Source organism: Mchenga conophoros, linkage group LG17, assembly GCF_057382185.1.
Source record: "Mchenga conophoros isolate Kocher_MC1m ecotype Shallow Benthic linkage group LG17, M_conophoros_male_GT1.1, whole genome shotgun sequence".
In the NCBI taxonomy this organism is placed as follows: domain Eukaryota; kingdom Metazoa; phylum Chordata; class Actinopteri; order Cichliformes; family Cichlidae; genus Mchenga; species Mchenga conophoros.
The window spans coordinates 10,840,057-10,860,022 of NC_140542.1; the positions used below are offsets into that span (position 1 = coordinate 10,840,057).

The 19,966-nt window shown below is 38.3% G+C and overlaps 1 long non-coding RNA gene across 1 annotated transcript; it reads left to right on the top strand.

Annotated features, from left to right (window-relative positions):
• Nucleotides 1-16,923: 16,923 nt before the first annotated feature.
• On the top strand, nt 16,924-17,383 carry LOC146555106 (uncharacterized). The gene is made up of 2 exons (XR_014889258.1): nt 16,924-17,094; nt 17,182-17,383. It is a non-coding gene; the product is annotated as an uncharacterized LOC146555106 (long non-coding RNA).
• The last annotated feature ends 2,583 nt before the right edge of the window (nt 17,384-19,966 follow it).

The window sequence follows — 19,966 nt, forward strand, 5'->3', positions numbered from 1 at the left end:
CTATATAACCAGCTAGTCCAACTTCAGTAACCTGGCAATAGTCACTGCTGTTTAGTTTTCTGTCTTCATTTATGTTGGAAGTGGTAGCAGAGCTGGTATATCATGTTCAGGTGGAAACAAGCAATCTAACTTCTAACTTTGTTAAATTTCATATATTCTGTTTTCATGGATGCCTGGATGTTACACCTGGTAGAGCCACACACTGATCATTTTATTAAAGATGAAAGAATTCAGACAGTTTGTAACTCTCAGTGATGCTGCAGAGTTCCTTTGACTTTGGAATCTGCAGTGGAGTTTGGACCTGGAAATGGCTAATGACATCAGACTTAAAGACCGGATAGCATCTCTATTGCTTAATGCATAATTGTGTTGTGAACATTTATCCTTAATCTGTAAAAAGCATAAGTGTCAGAAAAATTATAGTGATTATAAAATGGTACATTTCAGACTAGAATGGCAAAGGGGAACCTGTCAGTAGAGGAACGAAAGAGAAGGAACGGGGATGATCAAAATAGAAGGAGAGAAAAAATTAACAGCCAGCCTGAGTTGAAGAAAGAGTTTCTCATAATGGAAAGGGAAAGATTGAGAAATAGAGTAAGAAAGAGAAAAATTTAGAACATCAGTGATCTGAAAGAAAGAGAAAAAAGGCAGAAGAGAAGGTTTTGGAAGAAAGCACAGAGTCAAAAGGAGAGAAAGTCCAGCAGGGCACAACCACAGAGAACTTTAGGAATCAAGGAGTAGTAGGCAGCTACTTGTTGGTGAACTATTAAGATGTAGAACTTGACATGTGCAAAAACAGAATTGTTATGATGTGTTTTGTGATATTACAAAGGTTGTTAAGGTTTAATGGTCATTTTGAAAGAAATAATATCTTGTTTTCTACTACTTGTTTTCTGTCAGTGCACCTCAGGGCAGCTGTGGCTACAATGTAGCTTGCCATCACCAGTGTGTGAATGGGTGAATGACTGAATGTAGTGTAAAGCGCTTTGGGGTCCTTAGGGACTGAGTAAAGCGCTATACAAATGCAGGCCATTTACCATTTTAGTGTGTCAACACTGTCAGATTTGTGTCACCACCGTCAGCACCTTGTTAACTCCATAATATGGAGTTTTGGTTTATTTTTCTCTTTTGGAGAACCATATAGTTTCCTCCCTCATGATCTTCCAATAAAAATACGTAATTTTCTCAATAAATGTGTAATTTGCATCCTGCTTAATATGATTGTTTCTTATAGAGATTAAATACAAGCTTCTGAAAATATGTATGACTGTAACTCTAATAATAAAAAGCCAAAACAATCTTAATTTTAAATGTGGTAAAATTACTTTGAAAACATGTGTGCATAAACAATAGAATAGAGAAGCTGCTAATAGTCAAAATAGCTGAAACAACTTAATTTAAAAATATATATTTTTGCATTTCTTTGTGTCTGACGGTGTTGACAAAAACCTTGCACTTCTCCAGCAAAAGCATAAATTATTAAAAAATGTTACACCTGGGAGATTGTACCAAAACATGGTGAGACAGCCAAAACTTTATGTAACAATTATATGCAAATATGTTTTTGAAAAATCATATTTTCGAAGATTAAAACCTGTTTTGTCCCTAATCTCAGGAATCACTGACCAACAACATGTCTGACTGCTTGTTTGTACTTCCATTGCATCTATTTTTAACCCGTTATTTTGTTGTGCTGCTCTAAAATCTTAGAAATTACTTTCATGACTCCTGTAGTGTCATAACTGAGAGATTCAGGAAAATAAGTACGCATCTGCTTTATAGCAGATGCGTACTGGTCTGTCATTTTAAAAATATCACAACAAAGAAAACCAATTATGTGGAAGTGATGCAGTCCAGAGCTAAACACTGGCTTCAAAAACAAATCGTGCTCCAGCATTCAAAAAGGTAGCAATATGATTTTTAAGTACGCATAGATATGTGATATTACCAATATAATAACAAATACATTTCCCTTGAAATTGGAACATTAATCATGTCAACACAGCAGAAAATTGCATAATGTCATTAATCATATTTGATGCCCCCAGAAAACAAAGGTACTTTTAAAGTTAAATTTGGTGCTAGAGCAGAAATCAATATATGAAGACTGTTCTTGATTCATTCACAGCTTGCAATTTCACAACATCCTTTTTTCTATTTGGGGATGATGTGGAGATTATGTGAAAGCTGTCAGATGGAATCAGGTTAGTCACCAGCGAGCTTGCAGTTCGGAGCTGTGACTGTGTCGCAGTGACACATACTGTACCACAGAAGCCTATCTCATACTGATCACACTTGGCACATTTCTCCTGATTGCAACATATAGCGAGTCAACAGACGCAAATTCACCAGTGCAATATGGGGGTGTGTAAGTATGCTCTGCATGCGCCTTATCAGAAAGAAAAAATGAATTACAGATGGCGAATAATAGATGGAAAGACTCAGAGGGAAAGTATAACGCTAGTTTTCAAGCAAGTCTGATAATGTCTAGGGATGTTTATTTGGCTGTTAGTGATATCCTTAAAACTCAAACTGCTTTTAACTTGTCACAGTATCCATCTCTTCATAATATCAATTAACACACAATTTTTCATTCTTTGTGTACATCAAATTGGACACTAGCTCAGTAAGTGAACTTGATCCTAAACGCTACTGTTTCAAAGAATTTTCACATCAATGCAACAAACGAAGCATTCTTATCTGGCAAACAATGTTTGAGTTGGGCCTGAAAATTCTTGTCAAGACAAACACTGCAAGGAGTTTTACTTCTAAAAGCACCCTCAATGGACCCGGTGTAACCACACTGATACTGATAAACACAGGAGGCACTGACACAGTTGGGCTGCCACGTGATGTAGACAGTGCCTTGCAATTAAATTCTCATACCACTTTGCTGAGTCAACTTTGATGACCAGAGTCATCCATCCAGTAATAAGCCCTAGGTGCATAACAAATGAGTCCACATTAAACAGAGAATGTTGTGTTTGACACATGGAGGAGTGCCTCACTGTTTCTCAGGACTAATTGTCTCTCATTAGTATGAAAAGCATGACATGATACAGTTTATACAGCAAGGCAGTGAGGCGTGTTGGAGCTGTTTACCCATGTGGAGGCTCTTTTATCTTTTCTTGTTTTAATTTATTTTCTGTACTTGTGAAAGACTGGACCATATTTTTTCTTATTTTTATTTTGGGGCTTAAAGTAAATGCAGAAAGTTGTCCACTGGGAGCGGAGTGACTCAATTAGTTGGTACCTGATGGGGTTGCTCAAAATATCCACATTAACTTAAAGAGACCAAATCGTTTCAATGGATTTGTTTTTGCTGTGTTTCTTTCCATATACACAAGGTGTCCTTTGTATTAATGCTATGATGCATCAGGTCCAAAAATCACTGGGCAGACTGCAGGACTTTAGCTTCTGCACAAAGTGGAAACATTTTGTTTTGCATTTTTTTAATTTTAGTTTTCACTTTTATTTCTTGACCTTTATTTAACACGTTTGGAGTCTCACTCTCTCCAGTGTTCTACTGGATCACTGTATAAAAATCCATTATAAGCACAGGGAGTTTATGTAAACTCTACACAGGAGGGATCTGGGTTGTCCTTGTTGTGATGCAATAGTGTGAACCATTGAGCCACTGTACTGCTAATTCATTTTATTTTAAATCACTCAGTTTAGGTTTAGGCACCAACACTACTTCACAGACTTCAAAAAACTTGGAAGTAGTTTCTGTATATGAAAAGCAGGGCCAGTGCTGAAGTGCCTCAAACCTATATTCTTTTGACTGGTCAGCAGCCCATCTATTTGAGGGAAAAATAGACTTTCCATTGTATAGAAATCTGTGGGGAAAATTGGCCTTGGCGTCTTTGCTTGTCAACTTTAGTAAACACTTTCCTGATAAGACTATGGAGATTATGGTCTCAGTCGGTTTCAGGACATTTTTAAAAAGACATGAAGTTTATTCTGAAAATTATAGTTATAATTAGAGTCAAAAATGAGGACTGTCCAGGGTATGCTCGGACCCACCAATCAGTCATCATACGCGTTTTTAAAACACCAAAAGGGCCACAGCAATAGTGTTCAGCTGCAGGCTTCAGAGTGGGGCATGACTAACCAGTGGGTAACATAATCCATCTTTTTTAACGCCTGTGGACGGTTTAGAAAATGTCATCAGATGGTCAAGAAAAGGCATTAACTCTGGAGTTTGGATAAAGACAATACAGGACACCCAAGGCATATTAAAATATGATGATTAAGGACTAAGGCCTGTTTTGACCTTTACTTCAAGTATTAGATTTTTTAGAGCAAAATTGGCATCAGGTGTCAGAGTATGCAAATGAGAAAAGCATCTGAGATAGACAAAAGGACAGAAGGAGCTGGTCTTGTCCTCCATTTGGACAAGCATCTTTCTTACTGAAGTCTCCCCCCTGAGCAAGCTACTCTACTGAATCGTTACCCGCTTAAGGGGTATGTTCTTCAGCTGAGCCTGACTTTTGACCTCCCTGTGGAGATTCTTGTGCTTGTTCTTTCGCTTGTTGTGAGGATCAACAGAATGTCACAACTAAAGTGACTTCCCACACAACACTGTGCATGGCTGAAGTTCATAAAGTTGCAAATGTTAAATCAAATGTGACAAGTAGCAGAATTAAGGAAGCTAATGTCCCTAACCAAAGACCGACCAAAAGCACAAAAACATTTCGATATATAGAGGTTTTGTGCTAAAATCTTTACTGTCAATGCCAAAAATTGTGTGTGTTTGAGAAGCAAAATGGAAACCAAAGTATGCAACACATTACACATTTATGCTCATCTCTGTAACACACAGTAAACTTGATAAAACAGAATTTGTGGAGACAAGGTGTTAACACAGGAGGCATATAAAAGAAAAATACTAAGCTTGCTCCAACACGGAGGCGCTAAAAGCTGCGGTTGCTTAATGTCTCAAAAACCCATTGACCCTGTAATTTTAATACAAATTATTCCCTGACACCAAATATATTTGTCATAGCTATAGTTAATTTCCCCACTTACATCATCTGTATCAGTGTAAAACAACTTTTTAATTACACTTTAAGACTATTCTTAATTAAGGCCATCAGTTGGTGAAAAACAGGCTCTGATACATCAGTTGTTTTAATTTTCACATATCTCCTTCTTTTTTAAACCAAGGATCCTGTTGGTTTAGCATTGGGAGTGAAGTGTTGAGCATAAATGAAACGAATCAGTGCATGTGGATTTTAAGACATATGCCCACCTGCTCATTTGCAGTTTTTTTGCAGTTATTTGCAGTTATTCAGTCTGTATAAAGGTTAGTAGTTTCTCCTTAGTTCCGGTCTTCAGAAAATGCAGTTTGCTGCAACAGGAATAGTTTTGCCAATATTTAAATACTGGGAGGCAGCACATACTTGAACTCTCTAAGATTTTGTGATCACAATGGAGCATTAAAATGCATAAATAGTGTGTGTCTTCTTCCACTCTGGAAGTCATGAGAATCTTTGTGGCTCATAAACATGAATAATTTTGAATAAATATGTATTATCCCCTGGAGCACAGTTGCTAGAGTATATTCATTTGGCATAGTTGATTGCCTTTTTCATAACCTTCGCTACCCTCATGTGCGTGTTTTAAGGCAAATAATTAAACTATGACAAATATATGCCTCAAGCGATGCAAAAAACGTACATGAGATTATCCTCCATTGAAATTGGTTCTCAAGAGTCTTTTTGACGATTTTACATCAAAGACAAGGAATTAGATTTCATGTTGCTCTGGTTTTCCTTTACCAACACCTTCAACATCCTGTTCGATTTTTGTACTCGCTAATGAAAGTAACAGCTAATGTGCATTGAAACAATAATGAGACATATAATTTGAAGCTATTTTCAGGCTCCTGCCTTTCTGTAAATAGACCTCCACAATATCATGTCTGCGTCATTTTTAGTTCAGGGTTGTCTAATGATATCTGATAGACCTCAGGGCGTTGTTAATGATCTTGTTAGAATGAAGAAAAAAAACCAACTCATAATCTTGTACTGAAGATAATAGCGATAGTATCTCAAAGTATTTTTAGCCTCTACTTCATTCCCACCACCACTGGCATCATATATGAGTATTATATCCAAACATTAACACACAAACACTTAAAAAAAGAGAGTGAGAACAGAGCAGCCATGGCAAAAATGAGGTGAAGTTTATGTAAGTGCACCGCTGATGAGTCTTACATGAATAAATGAACAGGTTTGAACTGAGGTCGTTTTGGTCCCAGACTTATTTTACAGCATCAATTTAACAGGCCCCAGCTTCAGCATCAAGCATCATGGCTAATTACTAATCACTTTGACTAAAACTAAATAATAAATAAGCTATACCAAGCAACTCCATCAATAATTCGACCAAAAACAGGCTCCAGCTCCTTTAACGGAACATTAAAATTCTAACTATCTTTTAGCGAAAGAAGAGGTCCTTGAGACATACAATGGGATGTAAAACAAAAGTGTATGCAGTGTGCAATTCAATTTCCATTTCAAATAAGAGCTGTTGACCTGCTGGATGAACTAAACTGCTTAAGGTTTCCACTTAGTAAGTCAATACAAAATTATTTGTCTACTTCTCTCCTTGCCACCTTGAACACACAAACACACACATTGTCTCCCACTCACTGAAGCACATGGAGTTCTGTGTCTCGGTGAAGTAATTGCTGCAACCTGACCACCCACCATAGCCTAAAATACAGGCAGAATGCCAATTATATACCACATCTTTGTGTGCATACACAGGTCTAATTAAGAGAAGTGTTGTCTATTAGTACACATACTTTGCATTCATTGCGTAATATGCTTCCCTCTGCCCAAACGGTGCCGGCTTCCTGGTTCAGGAAAAGCTAATCGACACAGAAATGTTTCTCATGGCCAACCTTCACCCGTCTTACAGAGCAACAGACCTCCATCCTATCAAACCGATCATTCACACTACCTCCAAGTAGAGATGCGTGCTACCTCAGGATCAACTGCATTTTTTATGCTTAGTATATATCTTTATATGCCTCTGGCATGTTTATTTGAAGCATAATCTCTAAAGACCCCACTGCTGTTTATACTGCCAAACTTTTTGAGTTCTGTCTGAAAAAATTGATCAGACTCTCGGTGTCACTTTCTCTTTTCACTTTCCACTGTCCTCTGTGGTAGATGGGGTGAGATCAATAAAATTGATGAATTCACCCCCTTCCTAATCCCAAGAAGAACTTCTGGAAACTATTTATGCAGCAAAACTTCTGCTGTCTGTTATTCAATGAAGACAGAAGGAAGTTTGTCGAGCTACTCGCCTTCTGCATGGAGGTCACATCTCACTTTTAATGAGGATTCACAGTAAGGTGACATTACTTTCAGCCATTATAGCTAATTAGGGGTTTAAATATGTACTTACTTTATTGCTAATGGTGGTCTACATACTAGATATGAACAGAAGAAACATACATGCTAACACTCAGAAAGCAATAAATCTCAGTATGGGATTATTTTTATTTAAAGTACCTGAAAACAAGTATCTCAGGATGCCTCAGTCAAGCATTTCATGAGCAACCATGTCAAAAACCTTTTTTTATTTCATTAAGAAATAATGACAGTAGCACAGCAGTGAATAGTCATGAATACCAAGATAACAGACTGAAGTCGGGCTTTTCCAGCTCTTTTCCAGTGCTCCTAAGCTCAAAGACATAGGGGACAGAACCACACTGATTAATTCAAAGGCTTTCATTGTTTGAACACAGTAATACTTTGAAACCACTGTGTATTCAGAGTCAGGCTGGACAAAAACACAAGGCAACCAATTACAGTTAAGCCAGCTCATGAGTTCAATTCTCACTGTATAATTGGTTGAAGAGGACTTAAAATGTATTGGCTAATGAAGCCAAGACAAGACAGTAATACAGACATCAAATTAATGTTGCAAGGATAAGAATATAAACAGTACCAATATAAACAGTGTAACTAATTAGAAGAAACATGACAGATTTGACAGTTATGCCAACGGGCAGAACTGTGTTCAGCATGTTGTGGATCCCTGTGGAATAGCGACTTGATGATGACGAACACCTCTAGGAGCGGGTGACATTTTATTCCCATTCTCTAGAGCTTTACTTATGCTGCAGAGGCATGATTAGCTGGTGCCTAATGTCTTGCAAAGGCATAGTCATTGTAATCTTACATTCAGAAATCCAGATCTTTAAAACTTGGGCTGGTTTGTGTTTGGTGTCTGTATGTGTATCTGGTTTATGATAGGCAAACAACATAAACTAGATCACAAGGTGTCCTGCGGTCCCTAAACTGGTACATTTTCTGAATGTTACAAATATAAAAATTCTAGAAGTGTACACAGAATCTACACAGCTGTTAGTGTTTTCCTGTTACAACTGTTGCCATGGAAGTGATTGGAACACCTGAATATAACAACTTGTATGAGTGTGTGAATGTATTCATTTAAGCATAATATATGCAAAAGTATTCACCTGTGCAACAAGTGTAGTCACGAAATTCCTCTCTACCAAATATTTCACATATAGGCATTATAACAAAGTGGAATCTACTGGGAATGACAGCAACTCAGCAGGTTGCAGGCCAAGTAAAATCACAGTGTGGTCAGCAGATGCTGAGATGCATAGCGTGCAGAGGTTGCCAACTTTCTCCAAAGTCAATCACTACAGGCCTGTAAACTTCATTTGGTCTTCAGATTAGCTCAAGGACTGGGTTTCCATGGTCAAGCCTTATCTCAGCAAGCATAATGTAAAGTATTGGATGCAGTGGTGTAAAGCATGCTGCCACTGGAAAAATGGAGACGTGTGTTGTCTGGAGTGACATCACACGTCTCCATCCAATCCCACATCTCCGAGATTGTTGTGTTGTTTTTTTTTTTTTTCCTTCAGGAGTTGGTTCCATTGAAAGGAACTCTTAATGCTTCAGCACACCCAGACATTTTGGACAATTTCATGCTCCCAACTTTGTAGGAACAGTTTAGGGAGAGCCCCAGCACACCAGTGCACAAAGCAAAATCCATAAAGACATGGATGAGCGAGTTTGGTGTTGAAGAACTTGACTTGCCTGGACAGAGTCCTGACCTCAACCTGATACAAAACCTTTGGGATGAATTAGAGCAGAAACCGTGTGCCAGGCCTTCTTGTCCAACATCAGTGTCTGACCTCACAAATGTCCTCAAAGATTTCCATAAACACACTCCTAAAACTTGTGGAAAGCCTTCACAGGGGAGTGAAAGCTATTAAACCAACAAAAGGTCTTGAGATGACACAGCCAATATTGTTTGTTAATACTGATTGCAATGGCAAAGTTTTGTGAGATGAAATCTAATTTAAAGAACTAATAGACTCACTGTTATAATTTATTATCAGATTGAGAAGATTTAACTAACAAACATTCTCCCAATTTACACAAACGAACACATCCACACGAACTGGAAAAACACATGACAAATATATATAAATTATATATAATATGCTTTTTGCACACAGCTGTGGCCTTGAAAGGTGAGGATACTTATAGTGAAAATAGTGAAGTTGCAGCAGCTCCATCACAATGTTTGAAAGCATCTTCGGCTCAGGTTCGGCTCTTTGTCATCTTTATTGCAAAGCATTTGATACTGTTTTTACGCTGCAATTTCAGCTCTGAGTTGAGGGCGGTGCTCTGTTTTTCTGTCTTTCTACATTAACTACCGAATCATTCTTTTTATTCCACTTCTGTTGCTGAAGCATTTCTTCTTTTGCAATGAGGGTCTTTGAAACAATTGCAAAAAAGATCTCATGAACTGTGTGCAGAGTCACTTTTCTTGTGAAGCAGCCACGGAATTGGATGTTTTTGTGAAATGCATATATCTGTGACTGAAATGACAAAGGAATCAGCTGCTTCCTTGCTGCTAGTGTAATGAGAAAGAAACAAATGTGAACTTTGCAGTAAATGAATGAATGCATACAGGTTATTATTATGGCCCTTAGTATTGATTAAAGCCTGATCCTGTCCTCTAATTTTTATGCCTCACAAACCCAGATACATTCTTTATCAGTTTTATATATTCCATATAATCACTTCTTCATGTGGCCTCCTCCAGCTGGATTGTAAGGCTCTCAGCACTGCGAGTCACAGACCTCTGAACCAGTTCAGCAATATATTTTCTCCCTGTTGAGGCCATGCAGGCCAGGTGCTATTCAATGACTGCAGTAGAGCAGTAAATTCTGCAATGGTATCTGGCGATGATATCTGATCTCTATGACTGCTTGCACACACACACACACACACACACACACACACACACACACACAATATGGTTAAAAGTATGTGAAAACCTTTGCACTGAGCCAACTATGGGCATTTCCGTGCTGCCTCATCGACTTTCACTCTTCTGGTTTCAGGCTTTCTACCAGATCTTGGAACCTGGCAGCAGATATCGGCTCTATAGTGTCAACAACAGCCTACGGTGTGGCTGGTCCTAATGTTCTCCATAGTGTGCTTTGGAAAAAGGAAACCTTGGTTTGGTTTGAATCTCCTGTTCAGCTAGGGTCTTTCAGTGTACAGTTTGCATGTCCTCCCCTTTTCCCAAAGATATGTTACATTATTTAAAGTGATGATTCTAAATTTGATTTGCCACTGATGTGAAGCAGATGTGAAGTCTGTAAAATAAAAGTCTATTAACATATGTTTGTTAAAGGTGGCTTGTATTCTAAAGGCTTTGAGTGTTGAGAAGGACTTGAAATACAATATGTAAATCCAAGTGCAGTCCATATCACATGAAAGATTAACATAACATTTGGGTCCTAAAACTAAAATGTAAGTACGTTAATCCTTCTGACAGCCAGCAGGAGGGGGACTTCCTCAGGTTCCAATAAGTCTGAGAAAATAACCTTATTCCTCACTTGATTTATTACGTCAGTAAACACTTTTCTAATGAGCTCAATTGCTAAATTAAAGTCCTATTTAATACAGCATGTTTTTCATTTAGTAAATTAGTCTCCCAATTAAGAATAAAATAGATCATAAAGCAGGGTATGCTTTATGTGATTGACAGTGTGCTAGCGTGCAAACAGAGGTTAAAGTGGGACGGAACGTTCTGGAACAGCATCCTGGCACATTCAGTGAAAGAGTAATGAAATCTAATAGGCAGTAAAATGCATAATAATATCAGCTGAGTTCCTTTTTGATGTACCGCAGCCTGGTTTCCAGCTGATACCACAGAACTATTCCCTGCTACACGGTCTGCACACACTTTTCTTTCTTTCTCATTGCCTTCAGGCATTCATATGAGCAGACGGACAAGTTGAAGTCGTGATACTTCAGCATCTAGATGTTACAGAAGAGGACTGAACGCAGTTATCGTTTCTGAAGTGGAGGGTAAATTCAAATGCAGACGGTGCATATTGAAATTACCTGCATTTGAAACTGAATGCACACAATCTGCTAGCGAATAGAGGGCAGGGCAGAGTTGGGTGCCCATTATCACTGGTAGGTAAGGTTAGAGGGCACAGTCATCAATCTGAATTAAAACTCATGAGTCTCTTTAGTATCAATTACAATATTTTACCTTTACATTTTTAGCATACTGTGTAGGGGTTGGAAAACAGCCATGAGAGTTTGTGTATCATAGGTCCCTAGTACACCTCAGAGCCACACAAGCGGCACGGGTCAGCTTATCAGGGGAGCAATTTGTGAATAACATAGTGGGTATGTCCAAAAAATACACTCTCCCTTATTATCAGTGTTGACTTTGTGATGGGAAATTCATGAAATTACCTCGAGGTCGTATTCAATGAGACTTGGAAAAGTCTTTACTCAGGTTGTAGAGTTTGGTAGTTGAGAGACATTTCTCAGGGGGCGGTATTTTAATTGTCCACTGCTGGACATTAAAAATAAGGTTTTAGACACTTCTGCAATGACGTCACTTTTCTGACTCAGAGGCTGCATCCATTTTTTTTTTTTACGTACAGTCTGTGGTCCAAATACAAAAGATTTCCTTGAAATAAATCTCGTTTATTTGTGACTGTGTCAGGAAAACATCCTCTGGCTCTGCTCACACCTGTGACTCATTTGTGCTAGGCTGTAGGGCTTACAAAATTGATCTGATATGCACACACATGCACATGCATGTTAGTGCCTATAGTGTTGTGTGTCACCTTTCTTTTTGGAAACAAACACACACGTTATGGGGGTGAGAGAACTCACCAAAATACCACATTCACCCACACTTGTACCTGTATTTTTAGTGTGCAGGTTTTTATTTTATTTTATAGACATTAAAACATTTATATGCAGGTGAAAAATGAAAGGAAAACCTGAACCCTCAAGATGATTGGTGTCTCTCTTAGAGTATGTTGTCAGTGACATTTGCTAACATGGTTTGGATCCACTTGCCCTCTTAGAGGGAACCATTAGTTAAAATCAATGCATGATTTTATTTCTACTTTATTTTTTCTGGTTTCTTTCCAGTGCATGTGAAACAAGAGGTCAACAAATGGCCTGAAACGCGCAAAAACATCCTAATCTTCATCTTTAATGGACTATTATTTAATGGTTTTCTTCTCTATTTAAGAACTCATTCGCCCCAAATTCTTTTTTAAAAAAAAGCACTTTTAACCTAGCAGGCACATACTACTCCATTGCCCAGGCACATACTAACATTGTATACTAAACGTCTAGAGCTCCTCTAGTCTGACAGTGAACACTTGAGGAGCCGGCGATTGAACCACTGATTTTCCAGTTAGTAGACAACCTGCTCTAGCTCCTGAGAGACAGAGCATGCCATGGCAGTGAAAAAAGCGACAGTTTTAGGAGGCGCTTTCAGGTTTAGGAGGCATGGGAAAATTGAATGGGAAGCTGGAGCTTTAATTACTAATCAGTGCTAGCCATTATCATAACTGATAGCATGCGTTCATAAATGATTTGTTTCTTCCTTATCAGAGAGACACCACTGAAAAACAGCATCCCTTTATTTCAGGGTCACACACAGAAAACATCAACAGCTATTTCTGTGGCTGTTTCACTTTGGTGGTTTTAATTCCTAAATCACAAGCAGAAAAAAAAATACTGTGGGGAAAAGGAAACCTTAAAGAGCTGAAAGGATGAGGGAAAGATGGTGACTGAGGTAGAAAAAAGAAACTTTCTGACAACTAATGCATCAGGAAGGTCCTCCAGCAGCACCACAGCAGCTTACGCACAACTGTTGCACACAAATGTGCTATTTATAGCATCCTCAATTAATCCCCCAATACACACATTAATGAATAAAAATGAGAGGTTTCACAAAATGTATTACACACTCATTTTTTACAAGGTAGTTTTATAATGGTAAATCCTACATATTAATTCAAGTAGGCGTGTGTGAACTGAAATCAATTATAAAGATGAGAAATTCAAGCTCTGTGAAATTAGCTTTTTTTTGCAGTTTTTGGTTCTCTCTTACCTTACTTTCATTTCCACTTCACAATGTTCAGCTTGACTTGCTCTAAACAAACAAACAAACATAAATGTGCAAAGTACTCAAGGGCTCACACACTCTCATCCCACATTCTTTCTTTGTAACTAGCAGTTTATGTGTGGTAAATGGCATATGCACACTCTCAGCCCAGTAAAACACCTACAGTATGGCGGACCATAGCGACCAGGGGTTACCACTGTGTCACTGACCAATCTCTAGGCCTGCATGCTGTGGGCTTAACAACTGATCCCAAAGCAATCTCCAGCAAATGCTATTCAACCAGTTGGGGAATGCACATTTTTCCATTGCAACTGGTGGTTGCCAGATGTTCACTGACCATCCAACAAAATTAGAACAGACCAGAAACTAATTCCTGCTAAAACAGTTGGTCATGTGTTAATTTAGCTTTTACTAAATATACAAAAATATTTTTTGTTTTCTGTGACAAATGACTTCAGTGGTTCAATCAGGTTGCTAGGATGGGTGTTTTTTGAGAAATCTGATACGTCTAATTTGCCCATTCTGCACATTCACAATTTAATTAGGTGTTTTATTTTTAGATTCATAAGCTTAAACATCTCTTTTAAACTAAGCTGTTAACCTTTGTGAGCTGGAAGCAGACCATAAATTTTATGATCTGAATTATACAGTTACATGATCTTGTTATGTGCATTGCCAACTGAACGTCACCTCAGCTCAGTTTTCTTTAGCAATAATTCATTTGGCCCAAATGTCCCAGAAAAGATTGATTTGGCAACAGGACAGAGGACTGAATTTTGCAGCTCGGTGGGGAAATGAGAAAGAAATGAGTAAAGAGGACCATGTCATTTTTTTATGCTTCAGTAAATATAAGCAGGAGACAAGATAAAGTTTGGCATTTACATTTCCTATTTATGGGCACTATGTCAGGATAATTAGAGACTGCATGGGAAGAACTGTGAATATAACGGTGAATATGAAAAAGACTTAGATGTTTTTTTGTTGTTGTTGTTTTTTACCTCCCTGACCTTTACTTCTCTTTAAGCCTATTCAAAGGTGGCGTTACACATTAAAATATGATCATTAAGGCTGCCATTGTCAGAGTCATCTTACGAACATCTTCAAGAAGTGCTCTACGTGTTATCTTTGCAACGCAAGTCTAAATTATTTCCTAAGCTTTTAACTTTTAACTTGCACATTTGTGTTGGGTGATGGGGAAACACACACACACATATAACATGGATCTATTTTGGTAATGGGGTGAAATGCCCCCAGCAATGTCACTACGACAGCTTGTTTGCCGCATATGTGTCCTCATTTATCACTGTACACTGAATATGTGATTTTGTCTTCTCTCCTCCTGCATCAATGCAGGTTCACTGTGCACACATGGAGGAGAGGGATGTTGTTTGAGACGCCAGTATGGAAGCGGGGTGGAGGGTGTGTATAATTATCTGCTCCAGTGCATTAGCCTTTGGAAACTGAGACATGGGGGGGAAGACAGAAGTGGGGAGAGAGATAAAGTATACAGAGTATAAAGTGTAAGACTGAGAAAGGAGGAAGAAGAGAGGAAGAAGAGCATTAAGTGCAAGCCTGAGAGAGTGGGAAGGAGTAAAGCGAAGCTGCAGATATTTCATTTCAAAGTGAACAATATTAATGTGCGTGAAATACTTACCAGAGAATGTGAGGTCATAACTAAATTATGGACTTTCACCAGTGGGAATGGATGTGATGCTGCTTCCCACATCTATATTTGACATTAGCCTTACCATCTGTAAGGTTAGCCCATATTGTGTGCACTTTCTGAGCCTGTGTGTATATTTACTGTCATGGCAAAACGTGATCCTGGAGACAAACTGGTACTCTGCGTTAGAGGAAAGTACTTTTATAAGACATCTGTCTTTGTCAGGACAAGATCTTCTTAAAAATATTTTGCCATCATCGTGTTTGATATATTTTGCAGGTGTGTCGTTGAGGCAGGAGATTAAAAGAGCAATTTGGAAGTTAGTGCTAAGTTATTTGCTAATGCTAGCAGGCTTTTTAACAAACTGCAAACATAAGCTGTAGGAGTGAAACAAGTGGTGGTTGGTATGACCTTTTTGAAAATTCTGGTGGTTTTACAGTGTGTGTCATTATTTTTATTAATATTATTATTATTATGCATAAGTGGGCCTCTGCATTGGTTTAAAGTGGCTCATTCGTCAGTTTATCAGTGTATACACTATAAAGTCATGAAACCACACAGCCAAAACAGTATATATTGTTAAATACATTGTTTTGATATTATAACAAAAAAATCAACAAATAGGGACAGGGAATTTGGTTCTTTTTTTCAGTGTCACAACAAAGTGATTTGTTTAAAATGTATGTGCTACATATGTGGGTTATATGTTAGGCACTTTTTCCCCCTCCTGGCAGTTATTCTTGTTGAGATGACATGATGCAATCTAGTAAGAGTGGTTAGTTGCCTGGACTCACGAAATTCACAAGATCACACGAGATTTCAAACCACAGAGAAATCACTGGGGTTTTAAGAGGCAGACAACTATACACACACCACATGTATGCTGTTGCTATTTATTGTTGTGTAACCTGTCAAGGACAAAAACGTACAGAAAATTCTGGATCAAGCTTTTGTTAAGCCTGGATTGACAGCTCATGTCCTGGATTCAGTCCGTCAGTTGGTTCTCTCTGGGTACTCTGGTTTCCTCCCACAGTTAAAAGTCATGCAGTTATTAGGGATAAGTTAATTGGTGATTCTAAATACTACATTTAATTCTAAATTAAAAACTACATTTAATTCTAAATTAAATGTAGTATTTAAGTGACCAAGTAGTATTGGGGTAAAAGTCGAAGGATTAAAATATCCCAAGAACTCAACTTACTTCATCTAAACATGTTTCAATCACGTTGTATCAACACAAAATGCACAGACTTATTGAATATGAATAAGTTGTGTTTATTTAACTCAGTTGTTTAAGTTGCTGCCAAAGCAAAACTATATTGTGCAACCAATGTCCACTATTGAATGAAGTAAATCCACCATGTTATTTTTTTCAGTGTAGAAGTGGAGTAAGTCAAAACCCTTAAATAAAAAACAGGAAATAAGAATATTTTCAGAGCATGTTTTGTATTCTTTTTTTCTTTGCCCTCGACTGTTTCCCTTTTCCTCCCCTGGTCTGTTGATTTGTGAAGGGAACCAGGCAAGTTGGTTCTTAACAGTGCACTTATTCTGCTTTTAGTTATGTCACTTTTTGTCCCCACTGTTTCTAAACAAAGTCAACATCTGGCTCATTAGTGTTTATACTTTCACAGCAGAGCTGTGAAGAGCATTTTTGAAATACTTCATGGGACATATTCTTTCTGTCATGGTCTGGGTCTGATGACCCAGAGCTCATGTATTTCTTGTATATGTTTTTCCATATGTTATGGTGGTTGTCTCTCCCTTTTTGTCCTTTCTCCCTGGGTGCTCCCGGATGTTTTGGGGTCGCTGAGGGGACTGCGACCCGGAAGTGTTCCCGCACTGGGGACTGCCGCACCTGCCGCCCATTAGCCCTCACCAGCTGCAGCTGATGGCTTCATGAGGGGCGCCTTATTTAAGAAGGTGGCGGAGCCCCAGTCGGCGCGGGATTATACTAAGTCGAACCTGTTAAGTACCTCCGTAGATTAGTGTGTTGTGATCGGCTTCGCTACTAAAGGCTGCCTGCTGAGCTGTGTGTGTTTTTGTGTCACCAGGAGTCGGGAGTCAGGAACGTCGTCACGAGGGGAAATCACAGAGTGGAATCGGGTTTTTGGAGTTGTCACCTTTTCACTGCTATGGACACGTGCACTGTGTGGGATTCTTGGAGGAATCGCCACAGGAGTCACAGTGCTTGAATTGTATATAGTTGTCGTTTCTGTCCACTCGCCATAAATAAATCCACTGTCCTTCACTTGAGTCTCGCGTTTGGGCCCTACTTTCTCTACAACTCCACGGTCTGCCGTCGCAGCCACTTTCAACCTTTGTAGCCCTAATTAATCTGTTTAGAGGAAAATCTGTTAGCTTTGCATACCTGTGGTACCCACGCTTTACCTGGTTTACTGTTCCTGTGTGTAAGTGGTGCCCACAATGTAAGAGCTACACATAAATAGTAGAAATCAAGTAAAAAAAAAATAAATTAATCAATAACACACACCCACACATATATGTGCAGCTCCTGTATTTGCAATTTTGTTGTCTAATACCCTGAATATGTGATTTGTATGTCTAATCTTGTCTTCATCCTCTTATATCTCACAAATTGTTGTATCGTTTATTGTTTCGCAATTTTTGTGTTAGTGCCTGTAGAATAAGTTATTTGGTGCACTGACTGTTGTTTCATGTTTATTTTTATCCCATGTAATTAGAATCATATTGATATGTGTCCCTTGTTAAAACACTCATCAGTGCTCTTTTTATGCACTACTACAATGTTGTAAAACTACTTGAAAAACCACAGCTGGTGTTTTTCACTGGTATTTGAAATTTTCAGGTTATTATGTGCAACACACATCACAGATAACAGTCTTTACATGTAGTGCATATTTCCACAAGTGTTAGAGGTAATTCAATCCTCAGTTCAAACAATTTGCCTTGTTCTTCATCTTATCTTTAAACATTACAGTAAAGATACTTTACTAGTTTGACCTTTTGTCTAAAAAAACATATTTTTCTGTAATTTAGGCTCAACCCTGTTGTGGTGTGGTTGGTGCAGCTTTGAAGTTTGGTTTTTCTGTTTCTCCAACCTTTTTGCTGTTAGTCTCAGGTGGAGTTGCTGGGCTGGGTCCTCTCACGAGGTCCGTCCCTGGGCAGTTTCCCCACAGTTCTTTCCTTCCTACACCTGTCTACACTCGTATGCTGTATGTGGAAACCTCCAGCCAAGCTTAAACCTTCATCTCGTTGTCTGCAGTCTGTCAGAGGAAAGGCTCACTTGCTCACCTGCCTGTGAACTCTGGCTGTTGCACTTAGTAACTTTTGGTTTGCTGCCAGCTGCCCACAGACCCCGTCTGTGACTCCATTGTTCTACAACACAAGCAAGACTGACACAGTTTATCAAACTCATCTCTGCAAACCAAAAGTCTTCTGTACTTGTGTAAGCTCACTTTCTCCTCTCTGGCAGAGCTCCTGTGTGTGACACTATTGTGCTGCAGGACCTTTCTATCTCCAGCCTACTAGTTTTTCACAATTCACTCTTTATCAATAAATGTCTTAAACTTTCTAGCTGTCACTATTTGCCACATTATGACAAACACACTGACAGAAACCATGATGTTAGTACTTTTCCTCTCAGGCTTTTTTTTCTTGTGTTTTTTCTCAAATAGGCTACAGAGTGGTAATATGATGTTGGAAAAGCCCGTAGAGGGGCATTATTGTTTTTGCCAGTCTTAAATAAACTGTTATAAAACTCAGACTCCAGTGAAGCAGATATATTTATTCGTGATTTTAGATGGATCGTTTGGAAAAAAAAAAAAACATGAAGTGTGAAACACAGACAGAGAGCAGATGCTAACTTCCATAAAGGTACTTCCATCTGTCTATTTTATGCAAACAAATACTAGAAACCTAAAAACAAGTAAATATGATATAAAAAACGTTTACAATTTTTTGTGGAATGAAATTTTTTTTATTGCACAGTGTTTATGAGCAGTGAGCAAAAAATGTATACAGTACATTCAGGAGTCCTTAATCACCTGAAACAATTAAGCTATGTGGGTTAACAATGTCTGTTAAAACACTTTTCCGTGATTATCTTCATGCTGACTTGAAATAAAATTTCCCTGTCTGCAGGTACTGCAGCTTACTGAAATTTCTGCGTGCGTGTATGTTTCACGTCTTGGTGAGTCAATGCGTGAAATAGACACGGCGGAGTGGCATGTCTATTACCCGGGTTATATCGGGTTGAAAAAGAAAGAAAGTAGATCTGAGATCTGTGATATTAAACCTTGAGATCTTTGTTGATCACCGACTAGATGGTAATCTTCCTCAAATTCATATATCTTAAAACAAAGTACTAAATCTGAAGGACATGATGTATAGTTGAGTCTTCAAATATTGCACAGTGGCACTGTTTTTGTAATTCTGCCCTTGTAAACCACCAGAGTAAGTCAGATAATGAAAGTGTGATTGAAGTGCAGACTTTCAGCTTTAATTAAAGAGGTTTAACAAAAGTATGGCATTAAATGATTATGTAATACAACCATTTTTATCCACAGTCCCCCATTTTCAAAAGTTCCAAATTAACGGTATAATTGACTGACAATCAGCTAATTTTTCCATGCTGAGTTGGAGTGTTGAAGTTGTACTTGGTAGTTTTTTACTGTGATTCTCAATCTGAGACGTGAAAAAAAACAATAAATTAGCCACAGGATACAACTAAAGTTTGGTTAATAAAACAATAAAATAGGTATATTCTTACCAACATCAAGATCAACAATCAAGAGCTGCCTTCATCAATGGAAATACAGAGTTTACAACAAAGTGCAAACACTGGTTACACTCAAG